General features: G+C 35.5%; 1 protein-coding gene across 2 annotated transcripts in view; it reads right to left on the bottom strand.

The window, feature by feature from the left end:
• NFE2L2 (NFE2 like bZIP transcription factor 2) overlaps nucleotides 1-14,760 on the bottom strand; it is a 157,572-nt gene that overhangs the window by 134,634 nt on the left and 8,178 nt on the right. Inside the window, exon 2 of one of the 2 annotated variants that reach the window (XM_081095866.1) lies at nucleotides 7,907-7,990. The exons of the other annotated variant lie outside the window; for it this stretch is intronic. The gene's annotated coding sequence lies outside the window, so the exon portion shown is untranslated. The remainder of the gene's footprint in view (nucleotides 1-7,906; nucleotides 7,991-14,760) is intronic. 2 annotated transcript variants of the gene reach the window in all.

Below are 14,760 nucleotides of genomic sequence, written 5' to 3'. Positions count from 1 at the left end.
GTGCAATAAGCTTTCTAGGTCTGTTTATACAGTGGTTCTCAACCTTCTGGCCCTTTAAATAACAGTTCCTCATGTTGTGACCCAACCATAAAATTATTTTTGTTACTACTTCATAACTGTAATGTTGCTACTGTTATGAATCGTAATGTAAATATCTGATATGCAGGATGGTCTTAGGCGACCCCTGTGAAAGGGTCGTTCGACCGCCAAAGGGGTCGCGACCCACAGGTTGAGAACCGCTGGTTTAAAAGGTTCAATTCTGCCTAATTGGCTGAATTTACCTTATAGCTAAGAGAAAAAGTTTTTATTATGTAGATTTAGTTTAAGTGTCATGTTCAAATGTTAAGAACAGGTCCCCTGGACCTTCATCCAAGGTATTAATAATTTAAACTTCAGACTGACCACTTTGAGCCACCATTCACAGATGATTCACCAATGACCACTGTCCTTTTGAGGCTGGCATTAGTTACTTATATCTGAGCACTTGCTCTGTAGGCCCTTATAATTTAAGCCACCACATCCCAAAGGGCTATAAATAAGTGCTGGGAAAACACACTGTATTACACAATGTTACAAAGAATTTTTGGAACCTTTAGTAAGCTAACAGGTAATGGGACTTTACAAGGAGGCAGAATTACAGCAGTGTTTCCCAGATTTATGACAGCAGAACAAGAGAAACATGCCCTGTTTCTCTGAAATCCTACAGAATTTACATTGGGAAACCTTGAACTAGCTAAATTTCCCAAGTGGCATATTCTTGCAAACCACATTCTCTTTTCTCTTCCTCAAAAGAGAAGTGCAGAACACTCCACAGGTCTCCGGAAAGTAAGGAATTGCTATTTGGGTTTGGGTCAACTCTTGATAGAGCACCAGGACAACTATCAAACTAGAGTCACTTAGCCAGTTCTAAGGTGGAATGCAAAGATCCCGACTCTTAATGTAAACAGTTATTACACTTGTTATTTTGTGTGTGTGTGCGTGTGCGTGTGTGTGTGTGTGTATGTGTACAATTTTATTGAATCTTCAACTTAAAAAAATTTAATTTCCCATTTATCACTCTAGATACCCCAACATTCTAGCTTAAGGGTAAAGTCAAAAGATTTGCCTAAATAAAAAAGCAATTATTAGCCATGAGGCTGAGAAAGGGAAAGTGAAACAGAATGTAAAGTTTTATTAATTTTTCTCCAATCATATTAAATATCTATGAGCATTTGAATTATGGCTGAAGCAGACTTATATGTTATTTTCCCCTTATGTGAATAGCCTGTTATTATGTCATAAAATGAACTTAATTAGTGTCATTTCTCTTCAAGAAGCCATATTAATTGCTATCTGAGCCAGGAATGGGTACTTTAAAAGACTAATACATGTTATTGATTTATTTTGGTATTTTTATGTATGTCAAAATTAAACTAAATTGGGTTGTCCTTTCCATTCTTATCAGGATTAGGCATTACATTTAGCCCTTTTCTATTTTTAGGACATTTTGTTTATCTCCCAAGGTATAAAATAGAATGACAAATGACAACATGTACTTGAACAGTACTTTTATACAAATTATTTCATTTGACCCTAACAATATCCCAAAAGGTGAAAAGAAATTAGGATCTTAAACCAAACAGTAAATAAGGTGAAAAAAGTTAAGGAATGAAGAATGAGAACAAAAGTTTTATTTAAGATCATACATTTTTAGGTGGTAGCACCAAAACCTCAACCCCGGGCTCCTAACTCACAGCTTTTAAGTTATTTCTATTAAGAACAGGAGCGCCCTGGCTGGTTTGGCTCAGTGGATCGAGCATTGGCCAGTGGACCTACGGGTCTTGGGTTCGATTCCAGGCAAGGGCTCGTCTTCTGTTGCAGGCTCCTCCCCACCCTGGGCCCTGGTTAGGGCTCATGCAGGAGGCAACCAATCAATGTGTTTCTCTCACATCGATATTTCTGTCTTTCCCTCTCTTTTCCACAGTCTCTAAAAATCAATGGAAAAATATCCGTGGGTAAGGATTAAAAAAAAAAAAAAAAAGAGCAGGAGGTTTTTCTTCCCTTCCACTACTGAGATATATACCATGCTAAATATATTCAGCAATTAAAAATATGCAACAGCCATTTCTATCCCTTACCCAAAGAGTTTAACTTTCTATTCTACTTCAAATCAAAACCAACTGTTGTACCTAACTAAATTATTTTATAAAATTTGGGAATAAAACAACCACTACCCAGAAACCATTAAAAAAAAACCCCAGAAAATTATCTTTACATGGTTAATTGTGATCACTTTTCCTTCCCTGTGTGATATTTTCCTCTCTCCCCCCTTTAATATGTATAACTGGAGAATGCTTTTCTGTTAACATTTAGATCCATTTTAGATTACATCTCATTTCTTATTTATCTGTCTCTCATCTTGTTGCTATAAAATGACAACCATCTTTTATGTTACTCTTAGGTAATTCATCCTCAAATCTTGTCTAGGTATCAGGGACAATTTCCTAAAATACAAGGGTAATTGTGAAGTTAGTTTCTTTAATAACATATGCATGTATTCATTTTAATTCCTATGGGAGTCATTGGGGGGCAGGTCTGCCCTTAGCAGATCTTGGATAGAAGGACAAATGACTGATCTTGGATGTAGGTATGTTCTGCCTGACCTCTCCATCTCTACTAACCCCCTTTTAGGTGCCTGGTATTCTTGTGGTATCTCTATTCCTGGACTATCAAAACTTGTTCTTAGGAAAGAATTATATATTAATCAGTTATTCTTTTTTGAATATTTGAGGCTTCTCTTACATGTTTGTATAAAACAAGATTTATTTTCTATACAACCTTTGTTATCCCCTACTTCACACATACACACACAAATCATACAGAATAAACTTCTATCCATGGTTAAGGTCAAGCCAGTCTGTGGGAGTTCTTAAAAAATAAACACATGAGAAAGGAATTAGACCTGCTGCTATGATCAACAACAATCTTTTCCTGGGAAAAATGTCTGCCAAAGTGAACCTAAAAAGAAACCCACATAATTTAGCTGTATAAACATAATAACTCATAGAGAATGAACCAGAATGAGCTCACTGTTAAAGACTAACAAATACATTATTTTAATTTTGGGGATGAGATATTATAGGTATTTTATTCTTTAGAGTGGTACCAAAAAAAATCTCCTTTGAAGAGATACCAATGAATTATCTTGACAAGAAGAAAATACCTGACAACAATTTAAATCCACATGTTCTGATAACATCAAGAGAGGACTCAAAAAGGAATCTGTACTTCAGAATTGTAGGATATTGAGAGTACTGTTGGGTTGGGAGGAGATAATGATTAATAGTGACTATTAAAAAAATAGTGACTATTAGACTCAGAATGAATGGTCATATGCATCAAAGTCTTTCCATTAAGGAGAGTTAATTTATTATTCAACCAATTTTAAAAATGATTATCTGTTTTACCAATGAGTAAAATTATTATAAAGCCTATTTCTTTCATGATAGCTATTATGAAAGTGAAAAAATGTCACTCATCTTTCTCCTTCCCTTCTACTATACTTAAATAATTATACTCTATTTTGTAGTTTACTGATTTTAGAGCTACTTTTGAGTGTGTTTGTCTATTTTTAATGAGAAGATATCTATTTGCCAATAGACCACATATCTTATTATACTCTAATGAACATCATAGTTGAAAAAAATATGATTCTCTGTGGACTGTGGAACTTATCTATTATTTCAACAGTTTAACCACATATTATGTTATTGGTGAGTTATCTGCAATGATGATTTACATTCTGAAAGTTTGGTAGGAAACCCTAAAATATTTTTTTAAACTACCAGTGCTAAAAATCAATACACACGTATTCAATTAGTGATGAATACAGAGAAAGCGACTGTAGCATAACTTTTATTTTGGTATGTATAAACTGAGATCTAGGCATAGCTAGGGACTATCAGTTTATAAAGGTTTTAAGTTTGTTGAAGGCAAAAACCATATGCTGTATTTTCTTTCTCTTTTACCATGATGCTTTGGGTGGGATGGTTAAAATTATAAATCAACAAAAAAAGCCAGACTATAGCATTTGTGTAAGATTGAAGTCCACCAGGAATGGGACAAGAAACCAGGAACTGAGCTTTGGCAGAGGCACACATGACCTCACTTGGGAAGGGTAGGGATGAAACAGAATTTAGCAGCAATTGCTATTGTTCATTTCAGCTCTGAATAAACTCAGTAATCCCTTGGCTTAAGTGCTTGATGGGGTACCCACTTTTATACACAAAGATTTAAAGTGGTAAGGTATTTTGAAAGTTGTAAATGATTGGAAGTTATTATTTGGCTACTTCTTTAATAACAAAATCATCCCAGATGGATTGGGGTCCAACTTCACTTAAAGACAATCCTTGCAAATCCATTTTCATGTATCTTATCACTAATATTTAAGAGATTTCTCTTTTCTATTCTACATGTAGTAGCCAGCCTCCAAAATGGTACCCAGTGATCTCTGCCTCCTGGTATTCACATCCTTGTGTTCTCCTCCCATGATGTTCTAGGTTTGGTCTGCATGACCAACAGAGTAAGGCAGAAATGATGGTATGTTGCTTCCAAGATTAGATTTTAAATGACCATGGCTTCTATATTGGGCCCTCTCCCATATGCCCGCTCTCTTCGTCTTTCTCTTTTACTCTGTTTGTTCACTTTTCTCTGTGGGAAACCAACTGCCATGCCATGAGGACACTCAGGCAGCCCATGGTCAGACCTTTGCGGTAGGGAATGGAGATTGGCTAACAATCTTGTAAATGAACTTGGAAAAGGATTCTTCAGCTTCAGTTAAGCCTTGAGATTACATCTTCGAAAGAGATCCTGAACCAGAACCACCTATCTAAGCCATTCCTGGGTCTTGACCCTCAGAAATCATATGAGATAATAAATGTTTGTTGTCTTAAGCTACTAAATTTTGGGGTGATTTGTTAGCCAGCAATAGATAACCAACACACCGTAACTGTATTAAAATGTGAAATGCTTTCTTTACGTTAGGTTGAAGAAGTGACCTCTTTCGCTGTTTCTGCAGGTGGCAGTTAATTGCTCACCAGGGCTTTTTCCAAAGTGCTTTGCAAGGCTACTGCAGGCAACAACTGAACTGATGATGTCTTGGTTCCCTGACAGAGTTAATTCATATTATGGAGGATAAACACATTAACTAAGGTATCTATTTACTCACATTGGTTAACCTGATCTTGCAATTATAACAACGGCTGGATGGTTAAGTAGCACAATGTGTTTTATAGCTGTTTTTATCATCCCTCACTTTCATAAATGTGGGGAAATATCAATTTCAGTTGATACTGGAGAAATTGTGGCATTAAAGTTAAGAACTAGTTGAGACTGGTAGGATCACTGATAAATTTGCATTTATGTTTAAGTGTAGGGAAAGGTCATGCATACTAAGATTTTTTTTCCTTCTTTATACTTTTCTGTCCTTTATAGATTTTTTAGAGTATGCACTGATAGTTTTGAAATAGTGATAAAAAGGCAAAGTTAAAATTTTTTTTAAAAAAATATATTTTATTGATTTTTTACAGAGAGGAAGGGAGAGAGATAGAGAGTCAGAAACATCGATGAGAGAGAAACATCGACCAGCCGCCTCCTGCACATCCCACACCGGGAATGTGCCCGCAACCCAGGCACATGCCCTTGACCGGAATCGAACCTGGAACCCTTCAGTCCGCAGGCCGACGCTCTATCCACTGAGCCAAACCGGTTTCGGCAAAAATTTTAAATATAATTTTAAAACTTTTTATGATGGAAAATTTGTAACGTAAAATTAGAGAGTATATGAATCCCCATGTAGCTATCATACAGCTTTAACATGGCCAATTTAGTTTGATTTATTCTCCAGTCTTTTCGCTGCTTACCTGATTGCCACCTATATTGGATTATTTGGATGTAAATACAAAACATCATATTCTCCCATAAGACAAAGTATTAACAATCTTTTTTCAAAGCTGGGAAGCAGGAGCTTACCTACTGTTCTCACCAACTGGTTCTAAGGAAAATGGGATGTAGCTGAAATATGTATTTATTTTAGGCAAGTTGCGTAACGGGTCATTAACCTGTATTCAATGATTTTTTATAAGCTAAAATTGATTTTTCACACATTTTTATGGTAATTTTATGTCTTCACATCCTGAATTCTCAGTTTCTGCAATGTTTTTCCTGACATTTTAAGATCTGTTGGGTAGCTGGAAGATCTGTAGGTTGGTTATAACAAACTAACTCCCGCAATGATGGAGTAGCCTTTAGAAAATTATGGTTCGAACTTGGGGTGGTGCTTCCCATGCCTACAAATGTACTTGTACTAAGGTACAAAAGGGCAGGTCAGTGGGTAGCCACTGAAGTCTGATTTTCCTAACCCCTGGTGCTTTATAAGTACCACCAAGAACTAGCATAGAAAGTGCTCATTCAAGTACATATCTTCACTTCTCCTTTGCGAAACCCCTGGCTGGTGTGGGGCCCAGACCAGTCCCTCATTATTATTACATCTGGTGTCATGTTTTTCCAGCTGGTGCACGGTTTCCCTGTAGAGATCCCTTGATGTCCATCCCTCTACCAGCCTCCTGCCTGCTCTCCTGGGGCTCATCCTATGACCCTACTCTACACAGGCAACTTCTTCTTCAAACCTGAACTATGATTAAATGGATGGGTTTAAATCTGCTTATGGGTCATATGCTTATCATAAAAATAGAGTGTTAGAACTGACATAATTAAGTTTTAGTAATGTGAATTTATTTCAACTCTGTCCCCTCCAACCCCACCACATGTAAGCAAATAAGAATATTACCTTTAAACCAGTAACTTTGGCATTATTTTAAGAAATAAGAAACGAATGTGCTCACAGTCCCTGATATTTGAATGCCTTCAAAACAGAAATGAAAAATTACCTAACACTTTTACACACCCCGTTATTTTGCACACAAAGCTTAGAATAGGCTGGATCAAGGATATATTCTGAGGACTATATTTAGAGGGTCAGACAATATCTTTAAAAAGCATATTTCAAAAAGACAAGAAATTAGCAGCATTAGTTGGCCTCCTATGACTCTCCTCACATTCCTGCACTGCAGTCTGGCTTATCAGTGATTCTACACAGGGCTCTATTTTGGGGTGTTTCCCACTTTGGCTTCTCCTGGGGGATCTTCTGGCATTAGCCTTAGTTGTCCTCCTATGACTTTGTCTATTGGCTCATGGACCAATTTTATTGTTTATTTTACTGTCCATGAATACCTCCATTGCTCACTTCTCTAGCCCTGCATTATATTGATCCAAGCAGAAACACAGAAAAGAAAAAAGATAGATCTAAAAGACAGAAAGAAAAAAAAAGAAAAGGGGGGAGGAAGTGTTAAAAGATAAGAAAAAAAGTAAGAAGAGCATAAAGAGGGGTGAAGGTCTGGGCTGGGGCGGGGTGGAGGCAGGCTGGGAGAGGACAATGGGGGTGGGGGGGAACGGTACATACATAGTACTTCCAACAATAAAGAATTTAATAAAAAAGAAGAGCATGAAGAAGCTACTATTTAACTTTGCTTGAAAATATAGTCATTTGCCCCAGCTGGTTTTGCTCAGTGGATAGAGTGTCGGCCTGCAGACTGAAGGGTCTCAGGTTTGATTCTGGCCAGGGGCACATGCCTGGGTTACGGGCTTGATCCCCAGTGGGGGGTGTGCAGGAGGCAGCCTATCAATAATTCTCTCTCATCACTGATGCTTCTATCTCTCTCTCCCTCTCCCTTCCTCTCTGAAATCAATAAAGAAATATTTTTTAAAAAAAGAAAATATAGTCATTTAGCCCAGCTGATGTGACTAAGTGGTTGAGCGTCGACCCATGAACCAAGAGGTCACTGGTTCGATCCCAGGTTGGGGCACATACCTGGTTTGCAGCTGGATCTCCACAACATAGATGATGTTTCTCTCTCATTGATGTCTCTATTTCTCCCTCTTTCTTCCTCTCTCTCTAAAAATCAATACAGGGAAAAAATTATAAAAAATATATAGTTAGTTAATATGTCAAAATTTTAAAAAGCAAATTTCAAAAATTAGATATTGCTCCTTTAAGTAGCAAATTGAGAGGTACAGTGGAAACACTGCATGGGTGGTTAATAGGTCATTTTAAACATCTGATTCAAAGTAGCTTTCAATTGGCCCCAGGAAATCTTGTTAATTATTTACCACTGATCTAAACGCAATGATAAACATATCTTTGTAAGCCTAAAATGGAATGAGCTGGATTTATTTATTTTCATTATTTATTTATTAAATTTAAATTTTTTATTGTTTAAAGTATTACATGAGTCTCCTTTTTCTCCCATTGACCTCTCCCCAGCCACTCCCACCCCCCAGCACATACCCTCACCCCCCCTACTACCTGTGTCCATTGGTTATGCTCAAATGCATGCATACAAGTCCTTTGGTTGATCTCTTACCCCTTCACCTCCCCCACCTTCCCTCATAGGTTGGACAGTCTATTTGATGCTTCTATGACTCTGGTTCTGTTTTTGTTCATCAGTTTGTTGTTCATTATATTCCACAAATGAGTGAGATCATATGATATTTATCTTTTTCTGACTAGCTTATTTCATGTAGCATAATACTCTCCAGTTCCATCTATGCTGTTGCAAATGGTAAGAATTCCTTCTTTTTTTTACAGCAGCATAGTATTCCATTGTGTAGATGTACCACCGTTTTCTAATCCACTCATCTGTTGATGGGCACTTAGGCTGTTTCCAAATCTTAGCTATTGTAAATTGTGCTGCTATGAGCATAGGGGTGCATATATTCTTTCTGATTGGTGTTTCTGTTTTCTTGAGATATATTCCTAGAAGTGGAATTACTGGGTCAAACAGAAGTTCCATTTTTAATTTTTTGAGGAAATGCCATACTGTTTTTCACAGTGGCTGCACCAGTCTGCATTCCCACCAGCAGTGCAAGAGGGTTCCTTTTTCTCTGCATCCTCGCCACCACTTGTCGTTTGTTGTTGACAGCCATTCTGACAGGTGTGAGATGGTACCTCATTGTTGTTTTGATTTGCACCTGTTGGATGATTAGTGACTTTGAGCATGTTTTCATGTCTCTTGGCCTTCTGTATGTCCTCTTTTGAAAAGTGTCTATTTAGGTCCTTTGCCCATTTTTTGATTGGATTTGTTTATCTTCCTTTTGTTAAGTTGTATGAGTTCCCTATAAATTTTGGAGATTAAACCCTTATCAGAGATAACATTGGCAAATATGTTCTCCCATGCAGTGGGCTTTCTTGTTGTTTTGTTGATGGTTTCTTTTGCTGTGCAGAAATGTTTTATTTTGATGTAGTCCCATTTGTTTATTTCTCTTTAGTTTCCATTGTCCTAGGAGCTGTATTGGAAACGACATTGTTAAGACATATGTCTGCTATTTTGCTGCCTATGGATTCTTCTAAGATTTTTATGGTTTCCCATCTTACGTTTAAGTCCTTTATCCATTTTGAGTTTATTTTTGTGTATGATGTAAGTTGGTGGTCTACTTTCATTTTTTTTTTTTGCATGTATCTGTCCAATTTTCCTAACACCATTTATTGAAGAGACTGTCTTGGCTCCATTGTATGCTTTTGCCTCCTTTGTCAAATATTAATTGAGCATAATGTCTTGGGTCAATCTCTGGGTTCTCTGTTCTGTTCCATTGGTCTATATGTCTGTTCTTGTGCCAGTACCAGGCAGTTTTGAGAACTGTGGCTTTGTAATATAGCTTGATATCTGGAATTGTGATCCCTCCAACTTTGTTCTTTTTTCTCAAGATTGCTGCAGCTATTCGAGGTCTTTTTTTAATTCCACATGAATTTTTAGAGAGTTTGTTCTAGGTCTTTTAAATATGCCATTGATATTTTAACGGGTAGTGCATTGTATCTATAGGTTGCTTTGGGTAGTAAGGACATTTTAATGATGTTGATTCTACCAATCCATGAACATGGAATATTCTTCCATTTGTTTATGTATTCCTCTATCTCTTTTTTCGATGTCCTATAATTTTCTGAGTACAGGTCCTTTACATCCTTGGTAAAGTTTATTCCTAGTTATCTTAATTTTTTTGTTGCAATGGTAAATGGGATTTTTTTTTAAGTTTTTCTTTCTGTTCATTATTGGTGTATAAAAAAGCCATAGATTTCTGGGTGTTAATTTTGTATCCTGCTACATTACTGAATTCATTTATTAAGTCTAGTTTTTTGATGGAATCTTTAGGGTTTTCTATGTACAATATCATGTTATCTGTGAATAATGAGTTTTACTTCTTTTCCAATTTGGATGCCTTTTATTTCTTCTTCTTGTCTGATCTCTATGGCTAGCACTTCCAGTACCATGTCAAACAGGAATGGTCAAAGTGGGCATCCCTGTCTTGTCCCTGTTCTTAGGAGAAATGGTTTTAGTTTTTGCCCATTAAGTATGATGTTGGCTATAGGTTTGTCAAATAAGACTTTTATTATGTTGAGGTATAATCCCTCTATTCCTACTTTGCTGAGAGTTTTTATCAGGAAAGGGTGTTGAATTTTGTCAAATGCGTTTTCTGCATCAATTGAGATGATTATGTGATTTTTGTCTCTCAATTTGCTTATGTGATATATCATATTTATTGATTTGTGGATATTGTACCAGCTTTGCATTCTTGTAATAAATCCCACTTGGTCATGATGTATCATCTTTCTAATGTAATGCTCGACCCGATTTGCTAGAATTTTGTTAAGGATTTTAGCACCTATGTTCACCAGGAATATTGGCCTGTAATTCTCTTTCTTTGTAGTGTCTTTATCTGGTTTTGGTATTAGGGTGATGCTGGCTTCATAGAAAGAGCTTGGAAGTGTGCCTTCCTCTTGAATTTTTTTTTGGAATAGTCTGAGAAGGATTGGTTTTAGTTCTTCTTTGAATGTTTGGTAAAATTCCCCTGTGAAGCTGTCCAGTCCAGGGCTTTTGATTGCTGGAAGTTTTTTTTATTACTGTCTTAATTTTATCAGTAATTATCAGCCTATTCAGGTTATTTTATTCTTCCTGAGTTTTGGAAGTTTGTATTTTTCTAGGAATATGTCCATTTCATCAAGGTTGTCCAGTTTGTTGGCATAGAGTTGTTCGTAGTGTGTGTTTTTTTTGTTTGTTTGTTTTTTTACAATCCTTTGTATGTCTGTGGGGTCGGTTGTTACTTCACTTCTTTCATTTCTGATTTTGTTTATTTGGGTCCTCTCTCTTTGTTTCTTGGTGAGCCTGGCTAGAGGTTCATCAATCTTGTTTATCCTTTCAAAGAATAGCTCTTTGTTTTATTGATCTTTTGTATTTTTTTTTTGTCTCTATGTCGTTTATTTCCACTCTCATCTTTATTATTTCCTTCCTTCTGCTTACTCTGGGCTTTTTCTTGTTTCTCTCTTTCTAACTCTTTGAGTTGTAGGTTTAGATAATTTATTACCATTTATTCTTTTTTTTTTTTTTTTTTTTTTTTGAGGTAGGTCTGTAGAGCTATGAACTTCCCTCTCAGGACGGCTTTCACTATGTCCCATAGATTTTGGATTGTTGTGTTTTCATTGTCATTTTTTTTCCAGGATGCATTTTATTTCTTCTTTGATCACTTTGGTAACCCAATCATTGTTTAATAACATACTATTTCGCCTCCAAGTGTTTGATGTTTTTCATAATTTGTATTGTAGTTGACTTCTAATTTTATGCCATTGTGATCTGAGAAGATGCTTGATATGATTTCTATCTTCTTGAAATTGAAGAGACTTTGCCTGTTTCCTAATATGTGGTCTATCTTTGAAAATGTCCTGTGTGCACTTGAGAAGAATGTATATTCTGTAGTTTTGGGGTGAAATGTTCTGAAGACATCAATTAAGTCCATCTGATCTAGTGAGTCATTTAGGATTGCTGTTTCCCTGCTGACTTTTTGTTTAGAGGATTTATCCAGTGGTGTCAATGGGGTATTAAAGTCCCCTACTATGATTGTATTCCTGTCAATCCTTCCCTTGATATCTTCCAGAAGGTTTTTTTTTTTTATGTATTTGGGTGCTCTTGTATTGGTTGCATAGGGATGAGCCTTATTTAACAAAGTACAGGGAACTTAATGATGTTATGTCACAAAAGTGACACTAAATTTATTTACTCCATTTGTAAGAATTGTATTTGTTAATATATGAATTGGATTTGGCAATTTGATTTACAAATATATTTTTATTGATTTCAGAGAGGAAGGTAAAGGAGAGAGAGATAGAAACATCAGTGATGAGAGAGAATCATTGATTGGCTGCCTCCTGCATGTCCCCTCTTGGGGATTGAGCCCGCAACCCAGGTATGTGCCCCAACCAGGAATCTAACCATTACTCCTGGTTTATGGGTCAGTGCTCAACCACTGAGTCACACTGTCTGGGCTGCAAATTTGATTTTGACATGAGAAATCATTTTCAAAATGTGATTATATGAAATTAAAAAATATACATTTCAGAAAGAATAAATTAAAATACAATAATATGCCTTAAATATTTTTGACAAATTTGTTTAGTAGCATTGCACACTACTTCTTTGTGACAATAGCAGTAACTACTTTTAGCACCCAGTTATCTAACGCTTCCTCAGCAGTTGTTTTAGTAGACATATATAGAAATACATTAGAGCAGCAGTTCTCAAAATGTCTGGAAACCCTTGTGGTCCTTGAAAACATTTCAGGGGTTATCAAGGTCAAAACTATCTTAATAAGACTAAGAAACTCTTTGTATTTTTCACTCATTCTCTCATGAGTATAAAGTGGAGTTTTACAGTAGTTATATGGCATGTGATATCTCACAGATTGAATTCAAAAGCAGATAAAAGAATCCAGCTGTCTTCTATTAAGCAAAATATACATTAAAGAGATTTACAAAACTAAAGAAATTTCATTCTTTTTTTTTTTTTTTACAGAAAATACAGTATAGTATAGGTAGACAGGTAGGTAAGTGAACATAATCATAAAAGCTCTTTAGAGGTCTCAGCTTTTAAGATTACAAAGAAATCCTAGATACCAAAAAGTTTGTTTACCTAAAACTTCGAAAGTCTACTACTTTAGAGTGTTAATTGATAATTATTAAATCTTAATTTTATATGTCCCAAAGAAAATAATTATTTTAAAGTGACTTTTGACTTTGATTTCTAAAATACTTACACACTGATCATTTTACAATAAATCTGAATGGTAGACTATCAGAAATTATTCCTACCTAAAATCTGAAGTAACCAAGAAGCAAATAACTTTAAATTGCATAATGAGTTAGTAGCAGTGCTGTAAGAGAATACTCTTAACTCTACTCCAATGATTTGGCTAATAAATTTAAGGAACAACTGCTCCTACCCTATATACGTTAATGTGACTGTGACATCCTGAAATAGAATAATACTGCAATAAACATGGAACCACTTCTAAGCCACTTTCACATTCAACATCTTTACTTCTTGAGGTAACTTTACAGGTGTAGACAGCTAATCATAATCCAATGCTTTCCTGACACTCCAAAATATTAACTTCCTTTGGAGGAGTTCTTTAGGTCTTCATCCTTTGCTGATACAGCTTCTTTTTACAACTGCCAACAAGTTCTCAGGTATACCTGATAGGCTGACTTCCACTTGAGAATGCATTCCAAAATAGTAGTATTTCCAGGTTTGTCATGCTAATCCCCTGCCCAAGAACTTATAATAGCTCCTACCAGATCAAGTGTTTACTTCAGCTAAGTTCAATGTTCCCATGATTTGGTTTCCCATTACCCATTTAACCTTATTTCTTTTCCTACTAATATGGATTATCTTTTCCAGGAAGGCTGTCTTCCAAACATCAGACTTACTCTTACTTCCATAATAACACTTAAAATTTACTATATCCTTGCTCATTAACTTTTAATACACCTGGGAGTAGTCATTACTATCTCAATTTTATAGACAAGGAGCCACACCTAGAGATATGAACGTGACAAGTTCAAGATAACATATCTGGTCATTGAGAGAGCCAATATTCAAATCCAAGTCTGTCTGGAAATGAAGCTAGTGCTCTTGGCCAATTAAATATAAATGGGCTAAATGGATTTAGGATTTTATGGTTAGACTGCTTAAAAGAATACACCTAAATTCTGTTTATAAGAAACACACCTAAAATATATGGATACAGAAAGAGTAAAAGTTATAGGATAGGACCAGAGGTGGTATAGCTAAACTTTAAGATAAAAATCATTATTATGGACAAAGAGGGATATTTGGTAACTATCAAAGTTTCAATTCATCAGGAAAATATATTAAGCTTACAATATCTAATATATAGCTTTAAAATACAGAAAGAAAAATTAACAGTACAGGAAAAATAAGTAAATCCATAATAATTGTGGGAGATTTTAACATACTTCAATAACTGATGAAATAAGTAGACAAATGCCAGTTAGGACATAAGAAACTTGAACAAAACAACTGTTAGGTTAAATTTGTATTTTGGAAACACTGTATCCCAAAATAAGAGAGAATACTTATCCTTTACAAATACAAATGGAAACTATTTGGAACTGAATAATAATGAAATTGCTATTATTAAAAGTTGAATAAATTAATTGCTTAGAGAGAATTTTCTAGCCCTAAACACATGTATCAGAAAACAAACACACCAAAAAAGGTTGAGAAGTCAATGAGCTAAACATTAATTTCAAGAAATTAGAAAAATAGTAGCAGATGGGAAATGACAAGGAATATTATCAGAAATTAATAAAAAGAAAGC

Source organism: Myotis nattereri, assembly GCF_964212035.1.
Source record: "Myotis nattereri genome assembly, chromosome: 7".
NCBI classification, from domain to species: Eukaryota; Metazoa; Chordata; class Mammalia; order Chiroptera; family Vespertilionidae; genus Myotis; species Myotis nattereri.
Note: the sequence above shows the minus strand (reverse complement) of the source record. Positions and strands in the feature narration are given on the sequence as shown.